The 15,204-nt window shown below is 42.8% G+C and overlaps 1 protein-coding gene across 2 annotated transcripts in view; it reads left to right on the top strand.

The window, feature by feature from the left end:
- LOC134339692 (leucine-rich repeat transmembrane protein FLRT1-like) overlaps window positions 1-15,204 on the top strand; it is a 234,315-nt gene that overhangs the window by 92,200 nt on the left and 126,911 nt on the right. The window contains exon 2 of one of the 2 annotated variants that reach the window (XM_063036401.1): window positions 4,655-4,837. The exons of the other annotated variant lie outside the window; for it this stretch is intronic. The gene's annotated coding sequence lies outside the window, so the exon portion shown is untranslated. The remainder of the gene's footprint in view (window positions 1-4,654; window positions 4,838-15,204) is intronic. 2 annotated transcript variants of the gene reach the window in all.

The following is a 15,204-nucleotide window of genomic DNA, read 5'->3' as shown; positions in this document are numbered from 1 at the left end:
GGAAGGATTAACTGGCTTTGGAGGAGGTGCAGAGGAGATTCATCAGGCTGATTCCAGAGATGAGGGGATTAGACTATGAGCAGAGATTGAGTCACCTGGGACTGTACTCACTGGAATTCAGAAGAATGAGAGGACGTCTTATAGAAACATAAAATTATGAAAGGGATAGATAAGATAGAGGCAGGAAGGTCGTTTCCACTGGTAGGTGAAACTAGAACTAGGAAACATAGCCTCAAGATTTGGGGGAGTAGATTTAGGATGGAGATGAGGAGGAACTGCTTTTCCCAGAGAGTGGTGAATCTGTGGAATTCTCTGCCCAATGAAGCAGTGGAGGCTGCCTCAGTAAATATATTTAAGACAAGGTTGGATAGATTTTTGCATAGTAGAGGAATTAAGGGTTATGGGGAAAAGGCAGGTAGGTGGAGATGAGTCCATGGCCAGATCAGCCATGATCTTATTGAATGGCGGAGCAGGCTCGAAGGGCCAGATGGCCGACTCCTGCTCCTATTTCTTATGTTCTTATGTTAAATGTTGAGTGTGTGTCTTCAGGCTCCTGTGCCAGCTGTAGGTGGGTGGAAAATTTAGTCATCCATTCATAAAAGAAATGCAACAAATTTTAACAAATAATTTTACTTCAGACTAATTAATCCCTGGAGCATTGAACATAAGTGTTTGATGACAGACTGTTCCTGGTTGGGATATGGAGGTGCTGGTATTATTATTTTAAAGTCATATGCCCCATATACCTGGCCAGTAGTGCAGTGGCAACAGCACTGGACTTCGAGGTGAGTGGTCCCAGTTTCAGATCCAGCCATCTCCTTGTACACTTTCCATCCGTGATGGTTTGAGCATTGAGCTAGCAACTTGGCCTCGTTAAAAACAAGTCAAAAATGCTCAAGAAACGGCAAGGTTGCTGCCCGCTGTGTAAACGTAACTTTGCTGGATCAAATCACGACAGCACAAAAAGATCGTTACTTACCTTTTCACCCGTTTATTTCTTCGAGCTCAGCCGGCGAGTGAACTCGGACCCGACATCAGGGAGAGACCCTTTCTCATCTCCCCAGCGGTTCTACAAGTTCACTGCCCGATGTCAGAATTGTCAGAAGTTATAAGGCCACCGATACAAAAGAACAATCAGTTTGATAACTATTCCGATCAAGTCAATGGACTATTGATATAAAAGTACAATCAATTTGTTAAGATGACACTCCAGCCATCTTAATTAAAGAAAGAATGTCCTACCTGGTTTGTCGGAGCCACAACTTAATTACAAAAATAAGAAAATCCGTCAAATTTATGCTTTAATTAAGAAAGGAATGTTCTGTCTACTTTCCATCAGGTACTGCTTTTTGTCAAAATCAAGAGGTGTGAAAAGCCCAGAGACATCTTATGTGGATCTGGACGAACTTTAACCCTTATCTTGCTCCAAAGAAGGCAGCTGTGAGACATTATTCAAACACACTGCAGTCACAGACATAGTCAGTACTGAATCCATTGTTTACAGCAATCTGAGAATCCCACATTCCCTTAAACTTTATCAGCTGCACCTAAGGCACAGATAGGAATGACTAACCCCATAAAAAGTTGGGGATATGCCTCTAAAATAGTTACCAAAGTTCAAAGTAAACTTTAGCAGGGGGCATATATGTCGCATATACAACCTTGAGATTTATTTTCTTGTGGGCATACTCAACAAGTCTATAGAATAATAACCATAACAGAATCAATGAAAGACCACCGATCTAGGGTGTTCATCCAGAGTGAAGAAGGCAACAAACTGTGCAAATGCAAAAAGAAGAAACAATAATATAAAAAATAAGCAATAAATATCAAGAACATGGTCCATTGGTTGTGGGAACATTTCAGTGCCCATCAATGTGATTAGGAGCATTATCTCCACCATCTTCTCCTCTCAAGAGTGACTTGCCGATCTCCACAATTCTTGGGATGAGATTTTTTTCACTCTCTATTATCTTAAATCTATACCCCCAATTGTGTTTTGCTTTGGATTTCCAGCACCTGCAGGCTTCCTCGTGTTTAGATTCTGCAGATGATGGAAATCCAGAGCAAATTTTCATGTTTACATCCGGAGCTGTTTACATTTCCTTGCAATAATCAGATGACATTGTCTCTGAAGAATATACGCTCCTTATTTTATGATGGGATGCCACTTGAGAGAATTGCTTTGGAAACTGACAAGCAATCACCTCTATTGATAACTTGTGTAATGAAACTCTACTGAACAATGTAAACAGCCTCTTATACTACAAGCCCAGAGAAACCAGCCATTGTGCGAGCGACATCTTGATTCTGTACCATTGTAAAGCGGGCAGGGGAAAACAATTTTTAAAAATCATGTTAATTAGATGTGTTAAAAGAAGACCGTCCATTACATTACTGCAGAAGGAAGGTTACCCATATCAAGTAATTTTGTGTATTTTCATACTTATGAATATCTGTGAAAGTGGTTCGATTTGTAACTTGGGGATGACCTGTGAAGGTTAATTTTAATTCCCAATTTTAGTCTGATTTGGGATTATATCATAAACTATATAACCCATGGGTTACAGCTTATCCAGTTCAAACTTCAACTACTACTACTACGTTGACTCAGGCCTAGGGGGCCGGCGTCGGGCATGATGACGGACTCTCCACTTCTCCCTCTCCCTCATCAGTGTGTTCAGTTCATCTACATCAAGGGTCCCCAACCTTTACTGCACTGCGGACCGGTTTCATATTCACAATATTCTTGCGGACCGGCCGACCCCGGGGGGGGGGCGGAGTAGGGTTGCCAACGGACAAGAGTAGAGCCAAATATGTTGTTTACGCAGAGAGACTACAATGACCATGAAGCCTTGCGCGGGCACCAGTGCACATGCGTGCTTTGCGTATGCGTGTACATGCCGATGTTTTCTACTAATCGTTTTTGGTGATTCTGTTGCGGGGGGAGGGGATGTTAATCACGACCGGAATATAGGTGATAAGTGGCTAATACACTCAGTCTCGTTTCTAAAAGGGTTTATCTAACAAATTTAATATTAAACACACAGCGCATATTTTCCTCGCATGAATATAGCAATAAGTCAATTATCAGGGAAGGACAAGGGAGCTTTAAGTAAGTGTTGAACGACCTTCCAGTAGAAGTGGTAGAGGCAGGTTCGAAATTATCATTTAACGAAAAATTGGATAGGTATTTGGACAGAAAAGGAATAGTATGTTATGGGCTGAGTGCAGGTCAGTGGGACTAGGTGAGAGTAGCGTTCGGCACGGACTAGAAGGGCAGAGATGGCCTGTTTCCATGCTGTAATTGTTATATGGTTATATAAGTCAATAGCATCATAACATTTTAAGTAACGTTTGGATATTAAACACACAGCACATATTTTCCCGGTATGAACACATGAAGTCATTGCAACACACCAATATCGCTGAATCAGTGGGAGCCCTGGGCTGAATGCTTGTTTCCCTGTAACAAGATGGTCCCATCGAGGGGTGATGGGAGACAGCGATACTCGAAGGGGGTTCCTTATGTCCAGTCTATTACGCAATTTAGTTTTCGTTGCATTCATTGCAGAGATATGTTGGAAATGGAAGCAATGTTTTCAGTGCTTTCGTGGCTATCTCAGGATACTTAGCCTTGACTTTGAGATCCAGAATGCTGGCAGGGATGTTATGTCAAACATACTTTTCAGCCCGCCATCATTTGCAAGCTTGAGGAGTTGATCTCCCTCCCGCGCTGACATGGATGACGCGCGGGTAATGACCTCGCAAGTGTAATGGCTCAACAGTGGCCATGACAAGCAATGAGGAAAGGTGCAGCTGACTCGTATCGCCAAATCATATCGTTTCCTTGCGGCCCGGTGGCTGGGGACCGCTGATCTACATTAGCCGTGCTGCTGTCTTCTAGGAGCATGTTGACCATAGTCTTGGGAGGGTGCCCAAGGTTCATCCTCCCATGCTTGGGCTCCCATATGATAAGTAGGCTGGCAGGTAGCTCGGGATGGCGTAGACAGTGCCCCGCTAGTTGCAGTCTTCTCGCCTCGATTTTAGTGGTGAGCATCGGTAGGTCATCATAGAGCTCGACGTTCATCATGTGCTGTTGCCAACTCACATCAAGAGCCATCCGGAGCATTCGTGTATAGCAACCATCTAGAGACTTTCGCATAGTCTTGGTGAGTGTCCACGTCTCGCATCCGTACATGAGAATAGACTCTATGACTGCTAGGAAAATCCTCTTTTTAAGCTCTCTGGTCAGGTTCGACTTCCAGATTTCCTTCATGTCATTCATAGCCCTCCACGCCAGCGCCTTCCGTATCTTTATGTCTTTCTCCGAACTCATCATTCTTGACCCCAGGTACTTGTAAGTTTTATTATCGAAGTACATACATGTCACCATATACAACCCTGAGATTCATTTTCTTGTGGATATACTCAACAAGTCTATAGAATAATAACTATAACGGGATCAATGAAATACCACTGAACTAGGGTATCTGACCAGAGTGTGCAGAAGACAACAACTGCAAATGTAAAAAGAAGAAACAATAATATAAATAAGTAAGCAAAAAAATATCGAGAACCTGTCTGCATGCAGGAACATTTCTGTCACCAAGCACATGAATTCTATAAATTCCCATGTCTATGTTAATAACAGGAACGACTATTAGAAAGCAGTCACTCCTCTCCTCCCGGACTTCTCTCCTGCCTCCAGTGGTGTTGCAGTGGCATCCGCATCAGACTTTGGAGTGAGAGGTCTCAGGTTCGAATCCGGCCGGCTCCTTGCGCAAGTTCTACTCGTGCTGGGTTGAGTGTCGAAATAGCAACTCAGCCTTGTGAAGTAGGTAAACACTGAAGAAACCGCCCAGTGCTCCCAACTGGCGCAGGGGAGGTACTTTTTAACATGATATATCTGGAATGGATGTTTAGAGTGAAAGTAGCAATACAGATGCAATATTTTTAAAATATGTAATCAGAGGTCTTCCTTCCACTTTTTTTGAAGCACCATATAGTGCTTATATCGAACGCTCCCAATAACCCATGCACACACATCTGCTTCCGTAGGGAACAACAAATTAACTTAGCTAGAGCAATGACTGGAACTAGAAAATGAAAAGAGTAAACTGCTGTTGGTAGCATTCAATACCTCGAGTAAAAAGGCTGTGAAAGTGCTGAGATTTACAGCACTACTGCAGCACCACTTAATGCATCTTCATGAACGGAGTACTTAAACTGCCAACCTTCAATTTTTTTTACTGTACAGCTGTGATGTTTTCGGTACTACTCAAATGGATGATCTGCTGCATCACAGAATTATGAATTGCTGTGTTTTTTTTACACAAGCTGCAGTCTTTGTCTGTGAGAAGTTACTGATCAGTTGGGAGATATAGCACTTTTAAGGAGGACGAGGAGAAGAAGGGAGTTAGAGGTCAGGTTAGGGCTTCGGGATATGGACGTGGAGGGGGGAGGTGTAATTAGAGGTCAGGCTGGAGCCTAGGCCTCCGCTCCACTTTCAAAGGCCTGCGATGTGGATGCGGCAAAGGTTACCCGTGACTAGATTGTCGGGCTGGTGTTAGAAAACAGGAGGGCTAGTCGTGCCCCCCCCCCAACCCTGCACCCCAGGTCAACGAGTCATTGGCAGGTTTCAAGATCAGAGCTCTGTGCGGGAAGGGGGCATAAGGGCCAGTGAACCTACTGGGTATGTGAGTTCGCGAGTCCAGAGTCCAAGATTTGGAGTTCCGGGTCCTGTCATCAGCGACCACAGAGTTTGAGGCACACTTTCAGCCCACAATAGAGACCCACATCAGAATCAGGGTTATCATCACTCACATATGTCATGAAATTTGCTTTTTTTTTCACAGCAGCAGTACAATGCAATACATAAGATTACTAGAGTAAAATCTGAAATGCTAGTACAGGAAAAACTGAGTGCTGGGAAAACTGTCATGCTGAGGCTTTATAAGGTATTGGTCAGACAGCACTTGTAATATTGTGAGCAGTTTTGGGCCACTTATCTAAGAAAAGATGTTTTGGCATTGGAGAGGGTCTGGAGGAGGTTCACGAGAATTATTCAAGGAATGAAGGGTTAATGTATGAGCAGCATTTGATGGCTCTGGGCCTGTTCTCACAGGAGTTTAGAAGAATGAGGGGGAATCTCATTGAAACCTATCGAATAGTGAAAGCTGTAGATGGAGCGAACATGGAGAGGTGTTTCCTATAGTGGAGGAGTCGAGGACCAGAGGGCACAGCCTCGGAATAAAAGGACGCCCATTTTGAATAGGGATGAGGAGAAGTCTCTTTAGCCAGAAGGTAATGTATCTGTCGAGTCATAGCTGTGGAGACCTAGTCATTGTGCATATTTAAAGCGGGAACTGACAGGTTCTTGATTAGTCAGGGCGTCAAAGATTATGAGGAGAAGGCAGGCGAATGGGTGTTGAGAGGGATAATAAATCAGCTGTGATGGAATGGCAGAGCAGACTTGATAGGCTGAACAGCCTAAATCTGCTCCTATGTCTTATGGCCTTGTGGTTTAATACCAGGGGCTGAGTTTCTGCAGTTCAGTGCTGGTTTCTGAAAGGGGTATCAAGATGGAAGATGGGGTATTGTTGAGCAAGAAGGTTTTCACACATCTGTTTTATCTTGTTCACCTTCATGGGTTCCTGATTCTTTTCCAATTTTTAAGTAATGTATTTACCAAAGTCACTTTCCCTGGCACATTTTCTTCCCTAATGAATGTAGCTAGTACAAAGGAAGCTCAAATAGCACCTTTTAACTTTACAATACCAGATTACCCTCTAACCTCCAATTATTTATAACTTGGACAGAATCATGATACATCTAGTCCATGCTGGCTCCCTTTAAAGCAAGGACTCCCAACCTTCTTAATGCCATGAACCTCTACCATTAACCAAGGGGGGACCGTGAACCCCAGGTTGGGAACCCCTGCTGTAAAGCATTTCAATCTTCCGCCCACATGGTCCTGCAAATTATGTTCAGAATCAGGTTTAATATCACCGGTATATTTGTTAACTTCGCAGCAGCGGTATAATGCAATACATGACAATATAGAAAGAAATAGGTAAGTCAATGACAGTAAGTACATATATGTATCATATATTAAATAGTTAAATTAAAAATAGTGCAAAATAGAAATGATATATATAAAAAAGTGAGGTAGTGTTCATGGGTTCAATGTCCATTCAGAGATCAGATGGCAGAGGGGAAGAAGCTGTTCCTGAATCGTTGAGTCTGTGCTTTTAGGCTCCTGTACTGCCTCCCTGATGGTAACAATGAGAAGCGGGCCTGTCCTGGGTGATGTGGGTCCATAATAAGGGAAGCCACCTTTCAGAGGCACTGTTCCTTGAAGGTGTCTTGGATACTATGGAGGCTAGTATCCAAGATGGAGCTGACTAATTTTACAACTCCCTGCAGCTTCTTTCGATCTTGTGCAGTAGCCACACCGCACCTCCCCAAACCAGACAGCGCTGCAGCTTATCAGAATACTCTCCACGGTATATCTGTACAAGTTTTCGAGTGTCTTGGGTGACAAACCAAATCTCCTCAAACTCCTAATGAAATATAGCTGCTGCCTTGCCTTCTTTGTAGCTGCATCAATATGTTGCAACCAGGTAAGATCCTCCGAGATCTTGACACCTAAGAACTTGAAATTGCTCACTTCCTCTACTTGCGATCCCTCTCAATCAGACTCCATTTTTAACGGTCTTGTTGACATTGTGTCCACAATCCTCGCAGCCAGTTAACCCGCCCCAGTATATCTTTAGCCCTGATACCTAAGCCACCTGCTACCTTATCTCTAAAGCTATCATAATCTTCTACACCTCCATCAAATCTCTTCTCAACCTTCAATCTGCTCTCAAGCTTAGCTAAAGCTTCTCATCCTGGAAAGCATTCTAATAAATCTTTCCTGCACCGTCTCTCGGACCTTCACATCCTTCCTAAAGTGCAGTGACCAACACTGGGCATTGTGTTCTAGGTTCAAAGTATATTTATTATCTAAGTATGTATACATATACAACTTCAAGGCTTAATTACGCTTAATTACATTTGAAATTGCTTCAGTCTACTTGTGTTAGGTCCACTTAAGTATACTTAATATCGCTAGTTCAGTTTCATAAGTTAGATTACGTCAAGATTGAATGTTTTGCTAGTTGCTAATAAAGGATCGAATACACTTCTTTGACTTTTTTGAACAGTATTTTTGGATTGATATGAGGGTGCATCATACAAGATAACTACCCGTGGGGTCGCTGCCAGCAGCATTGTTTTGTTTGAGTTGGTGATAGGCCAATGAGGGAGGGAGGAGAGTGGGAATAATGTCATAAGCTGGGGTGGGGGGGTGATAGGTGGAAGTGGCAAAATTCCTGAAGATAAGATGAAGGAATCCGACTGGAGGGGACGGTGGAGCTTGGAATAAGGGGAGGGAGATGGGGAGGGGGACCAGTGGGAAGGAGTGTGTGGGCGATGAGCTGGGGGATGGAAAAGAGCTCAGATGATAATGGCCGGTTGGATCAGGCACAGAGATAACAGAAAGAAGGGGGAAATCGTTACCAAAAGTTTGAGAATTCAATGTTCGTGACGTCAAGTTGGAGACTGCCCAGCCGGAATATGAGGTGTTATTCCTCTACTCTGCCTTCAGCTTCGACCAGGTAGTGTAGGAAGCCATGGACGGAAACGTCGGTGTGGGAATGGGAAGTGAAATTAAAATGGTGGGCTACCAGGTAGTCACAACTGGCATGGCATCTGACTTACCCATGTAGGAGCACCAGATTCAATAAATAACACCACAGGATCTGAACATTAGTGCCCACCAACAAAATGGCCGAGTAAGACCTTGTTTATTTTCCACAAAACTGCTGGTTACATCAACAGTAGTAATGGAGACGTTGACTAACTATTCTAATCGATCTCTATTAATTAGTCTTTAGCAACATCAAGAAAACCTCATCAAGGAGAAGCTCAGAATTTCAAAGTCAGCAGTTCCTCTGAGGAAAGGGAGACTTATAAATGCATGTTGAATCAAACGGTGTAGTTAAAGCAACGTTTTTCCTTATTCAACAATAAAAAAAATATTTACAAGAATAAACCATTCAATAGCTTTACACACTTCACAGACATTGTCAACACTTTCCATACTCTTTAATCACAGCTGCCACTCACGTGGCAACATTATTCAGTGGATACGATCTACTCATCTTAGATTGTATGTAACACACATCAAAGTTGCTGGTGAACGCAGCAGGCCCCGCAGCATCTGTAGGAAGAGGTACAGTCGGCGTTTCAGCCCGAGACCCTTCGTCAGGACTAACTGAAGGAAGAGTGAGTAAGGGATTTGAAAGTTGGAGGGGGAGGGGGAGATCCAAAATGATAGGAGAAGACAGGAGGGGGAGGGATAGAGCCAAGAGCTGGACAGGTGATAGGCAAAAGGGGATACGAGAGGATCATGGGACAGGAGGTCCGGGAAGAAAGACAAGGGGGGGGGACCCAGAGGATGGGCAAGAGGTTTATTCAGAGGGACAGAGGGAGAAAAAGGAGAGTGAGAGAAAGAATGTGTGCATAAAAATAAGTAACAGATGGGGTACGAGGGGGAGGTGGGACCTTAGCGGAAGTTAGAGAAGTCGATGTTCATGCCATCAGGTGGGGGCTACCCAGACGGAATATAAGGTGCCTCCTCATAGCCACACTCAGGTTGGAGGAACAACACCTTATATTCCGTCTGGGTAGCCTCCAACCTGATGGCATGAACATCGACTTCTCTAACTTCCGCTAAGGCCCCACCTCCCCCTCGTACCCCATCTGTTATTTATTTATATACACACATTCTTTCTCTCACTCTCCTTTTTCTCCCTCTGACTATACCTCTTGCCCATCCTCTGGGTCCCCCCCCCCGTCTTTCTTCCCGGACCTCCTGTCCCATGATCCTCTCGTATCCCCTTTCGCCTATCACCTGTCCAGCTCTTGGCTCCATCCCTCCCCCTCCTGCCTTCTCCTATCATTTTGGATCTCCCCCTCTCCCTCCAACTTTCAAATCCCTTACTCACTCTTCCTTCAGTTAGTCCTGACGAAGGGTCTCGGCCCGAAACGTCGACTGTACCTCTTCCTACAGATGCTGCCTGGCCTGCTGCGTTCACCAGCAACTTTGATGTGTGTTGCTTGAATTTCCAGCATCTGCAGAATTCCTGTTGTTTAGATTGTATGTGTAGATTGGCACGGTAGCGTAGTAGTTAGCACAACGCTTTACAGTACCAGCGACCAGGTTCAATTCCTGCCACTGCCCGTCAGGAGGTCTCCCAGCGACCACATGGCTTTCCTGTGGGGGCTCCAGTTTCCTCCCACATGTTTGTAGGTTAATTGGTCTTTGTAAATTGTCCCATGATTAGGCTAGGATTAAATCGGGAGTTCTGGTTTAAGGGGCCAGAATGACCTATTCCAGTCTGTGTCCCAATAATTAAATAAATAAATCCCCCAATTTAAAACTAGTTTTTGTATAAAGTCTAAAACAGTCTGCCTGTAAGGACACAAACACGAGGAAATCCACAGATGCTGGAATTTCAAGCAACACACATAAAAATTGCTGGTGGAACGCAGCAGGCCAGGCAGCATCTCTAGGAAGAGGTACAGTCGACGTTTCGGGCCAAGACCCTTCGTCAGGACTGCCTGTAAGGAGTTTGTACATTCTCCCCGTGACCACACGGGTCCCCTCATGGTGCTCCTGCTTCCCCCACCCCACCCCCACAGTCCAAAGGCGTGCCAGTTGGTAGGATAATCGTTAGTTGTAAATTGTCCTGTGATTAAGCAAGGATTAAGTCGAGGGATGCTGGGTGGCGCGACTTGAAGGTCCCAAAGGGCCTATTCCGTGCCGTATTTAAACAAATAAATAGGTAGACAGGTAAATCCTTCAATTTAGGTACTTTTTGTATATAGTCTAAAATTATAAATTTGAAGTCGGTGATTATTTATGATCTGTGTTACTTTCTTAAGTTATTATGCATTATGTGCATTACATGTACTACTGTGCTTTACACCCTGATCCAGAGAAACGTTGTCTCGTTTAACAGTATACCCAATAGAGTTAATGACAATAATCTTGATTTAACTTGATAATATGGCTCACTATTTTTGATACTTTCAGCAAAATAATGTAACAATTTCATTTTGTGTTGCTAGTAATTTCATTTGTTTGCTTTTATGCTTCGTGGGGCTTTTAGTTGAAGATGGATAACCAAGTGATAATGCTACATGAGCTTTTAATCCTTTCCTCAGGGAGATGAGTGATGATTCCCATTATTTATCCAGGCCCCAGGGTTGAGGTCCCACACCAGCAGGTTCAGGAACAGTTATTACCCTTCAACCAAAAGGCCTCTGAACCAGTGTGGATAACTTCACTCACCTCAACTTCTTAACTGATTCCACAACCTATAGACTCACTTTCAAGAACTGTACAACTCATGTTCTCAATATTATTTATTTATTATTATTTGGGATTTTTTTTTTGGTAATTGCAGTGTTTGTTCAGAGTTCAAAGTAAATTTTATTATCAAAGTACATACATGTCACCATATATAACCCTGAGATGAGATTGTTTTCTTGGGAGCATATGCAGTAATATGAAGTTTTGCTCCTCCAAACTGAGTGTGGCCTCATCGTGGCAGTAGAGGAGGCCGTGGACTGACAGGTCGGAATGGGAATGGGAAGTGGAATTGAAATGGGTGGCCACCAGGAGATCCTGCTTTTTGTGGTGGGAGCAGAGATTCTGTCCCCATCTTTCTTCTCCTTGCCCTTATTGTCTCAGATGGACTCCCTCCTATTTTTACATCAGAAAAGCAAACTCCAACATGGTCTCAACTCTATAAACTAGGGATTAAGACTCACTGTTGATAGTCAGATTGCATTTGCTAATCTCAAGGCATTTCTCTGACTTAGAGCTCAAACCTTGTTATCAAATCATGATGATAATAGATGCCAGGAACAGTATCAAGTATTTTTACATCTCTGTGAAAGCGTAGCGGTTAGCATAACACTATTACAGCACCAGCAGCCTCGGTTCACTTCCTGACGCTCTCTGTACGCTCTTCCTGTGTCTGCATGGGTTTCCTCCCACACTTCAAAGACGCACGGGTTCAATGTTCAAAGTAAATTTTATTATCAGAGTACATATATGTCACCACATACAACCCTGAGATTCGTTTTCTTGTGGGCAGACTCAGCAGCTCTATCGAATAGTAACTACAACAGGATCAATGAAAGATCAACCAGAGTGCAGAAGACAACAAACTATGCAAATGCAAATATAAATAAATAGCAATAAATAACAAGACCATGCAATAATGAGATAAAGAGTCCTTAAAAGAACATTTCAATGATGGGGCAAGTGAGTGTAGTAATCTCCTTTGATTCAAAACCCTGATGATTGAGGGTAGTAACTGTTCTTGAACCAGGTGGTGCGAGTCCTAAGGCTTCTTGTACCTTCTACCTGATGGCAACAGTGAGGAGAGAGCATGGCCTGGGTGGTGGGGACCTCTGATGATGGATGCTGTTTTCCAGCGACAGCTTTTCATGTTGATGAGCTCAATGGTTGAGAGGGCTTTACCCGTGATGTACTGGACCAAATTCACAAACCTACAATGTAGGGTTTCATATGCACATTGATTGTCTGTCTTTGTGTGTAATGTGTACTGTAAATCCCTGTAAGAAAATGAATCTCAGAGTAGTAATATATAGTGACATATACACACTTCGATAATAAATTTACTTTGAGCTTTGTAGCTTTCTTTGTGTATTGCATATATGTCCTCGAAATGTTATGAAGCTCTGTCAATATATAAAGAATACCGAAACCAATTACAGTTTTCTATTATTGTGAACACAAACGAAAGCTACTTTCACTGTTACTTTCAAAGTTGCTTTCATACATCAATACTATTGTGCAAAGAAATATTTATTTGCAGTACCATCGTGTTGACATGTGAAAGCACAAACTGCTCCTCTTTTGACGTCTTTAGAACAATTAAATTTACTAACTAATTTCAAGCAAATTCCCAGTCAAGTTTATTGTCATTTAACTATATACATGTATACCGCCAAATGAGACAATTTTTCTCCGTACCAGGGTCTAAAGCACAGTAGTACACGTAACACACATATAACACGCAATAACTTAGGAAAGCTAGAATTAAATCTACAAGTGAACTATGCATAGATAAACAAAGTAAAGTGCATAAATTAAATATTGTAGGGTACAATACAAATTATCTGCGGGGGGGTGGGGGGTTGTGGGTTTGATGTTCCAGCCGCCAATTTCCGTGTAGATGATCTGTTAGCTTTTGTGCGAGGGAGCGGGGTTGGGGTTTGCGAGTTTTGTTTCTTTTTCCTTTTCGTGTGGCGGGGGGGTTGATGTCTTTTCTTTCAATGACTTCCATGTTTTTTCTGCATTCCGTGGCTATCTGGAGAAGATGAATATTGGAGTTGTATTGTGCATGCGTACTTTGACAATAAAATGAACCTCTGAACCTTTGAAGTTATCCGGTGGCTCTTTGAATGTGATGCCGCAGGGAGTTCAGAAGCCTAATGGCCTGAGGGAAGAAGCTGCTTCCCATCCTGACTGTTCTTGTCTTTATGCACCGTCACAATGGAATTTTTAAAAATTCTCAGTTAAAATGCCAAACTAATGTTGCTGACTGTAAGCAGGGTAGTGTATATTACAACCCTTGTTGATAAGCTTGTACAATTTTAGACACAACTCCTGTTGAAGACTTAAGGCAAAACACGAGTCTAACATGCAGCATAGCACACACAAAATGCTAGAGAAATTCAGCAGGACAGGCAGTATCTGTGGAAAGGAATAGACAGCTGGCATTTCAGGCCGAGCCTTCAAGAGGACCACAACCTTGTCACAGGGTTTGAAGGCCTGTGTGCCTCAATGACCCGGAGAGCTATGTCAGCTGGAGTCAGGGCTTTATGCTTTGGCTCTTAGTGGAGTCACCCATGCTAAACTTTTCTTTTCAGGTAGAGGCCATACTAAGAGTGGTCCACCAGTCCTCCAGATTTGGGGTTCAGCTCAAGGCTAACAACCCTGACTGGTCAAAAAAGTTGTTTCTACATTGAATGGAATGGTATAGGCAGACCTTCATTGCTACCCTAAAAGCCTGCAGCATAACAGGCAGTAAGTTAAGTTTCAGGCTGAGACCCTTCATCAGGACTGTTCAGATGAAGGGTCTCAGCCCAAAAGATCGACGGTTTATTCCTGTCCATAGTTGCTGCCTGACCTGCTGAGCTCCAGCATTATATATGTGTTACTCTGGATTTCCAGCACCTGCAGAATCTCTTGTGTCAAGCATGCAGCCTTCCTTTTTGCCTCCCTCAATACCTATTGTGCAACTCCCCTGCAATTTGTTCAATGCTTACACCAAAGTTTTCAACTATCTAAGCCCTGAAATTTTCTTCCAAGACCTTATCATCTCCCTCTTCTTTAAGATTTCACTCTGCAATTCTTTGGCTGAGATTTATTAATCAAAAAGCTTATTGAACTGACAAAAAGGCACCTTTGTGCAATGCTTCAAGATTGGAACAGCACCAAACCATCCATCCTATTATTTTCACAGAGTTTCATCAGGCAGAGGTTCAGTGGACTCAGCGGCTACTCCTGCATCTATTCCTTTTGTTAATATTTCTGAGGTCCTCAGAAATGACTCTACATGGATATATTTTAAAAAGTAATTGGTGTGTTAAAAGCATTCAGAGATCAGAGTGATGGAGAATGAGGGATGAAAGAAGTCCCATCATGTCAACATAATTTCAGCATCAGATAAGCTGAACTCTTCCCCAAGTGGTAACATTTTCAAAACTTGCATGAAGCCAATTTTAAGTCGGCAAAACTTTTAAGGAGGAAAGGCGAAATGGAAATTTAGATCTGGCTCCATAAGTCAGTAAGACTACTTAAGATGAAGTTAAATTAAATAACATAGAATGTTTTTCATCCCAATCACATACTGCTCTATTGCTGAACAACAATAGAAAGATTCAAGATTGTTTAATGTTATCTCCTGCACACGAGTGTAAAGGAGAACAAAATCATTGTTACTCCAGATCTGAAGCAGCATTAAAAAAAAGTAAGATAAAGAATACAATAAAATTTTTTAAAAACACAATAAATGTAAATACGTAAGATAGCTTATATACATAGATTGATTG

This window comes from Mobula hypostoma, chromosome 30 (assembly GCF_963921235.1).
Source record: "Mobula hypostoma chromosome 30, sMobHyp1.1, whole genome shotgun sequence".
In the NCBI taxonomy this organism is placed as follows: Eukaryota; Metazoa; Chordata; class Chondrichthyes; order Myliobatiformes; family Myliobatidae; genus Mobula; species Mobula hypostoma.
The sequence above is the reverse complement of the archived record's forward strand: the minus strand, read 5'-3'. Positions and strand labels throughout refer to the sequence as shown.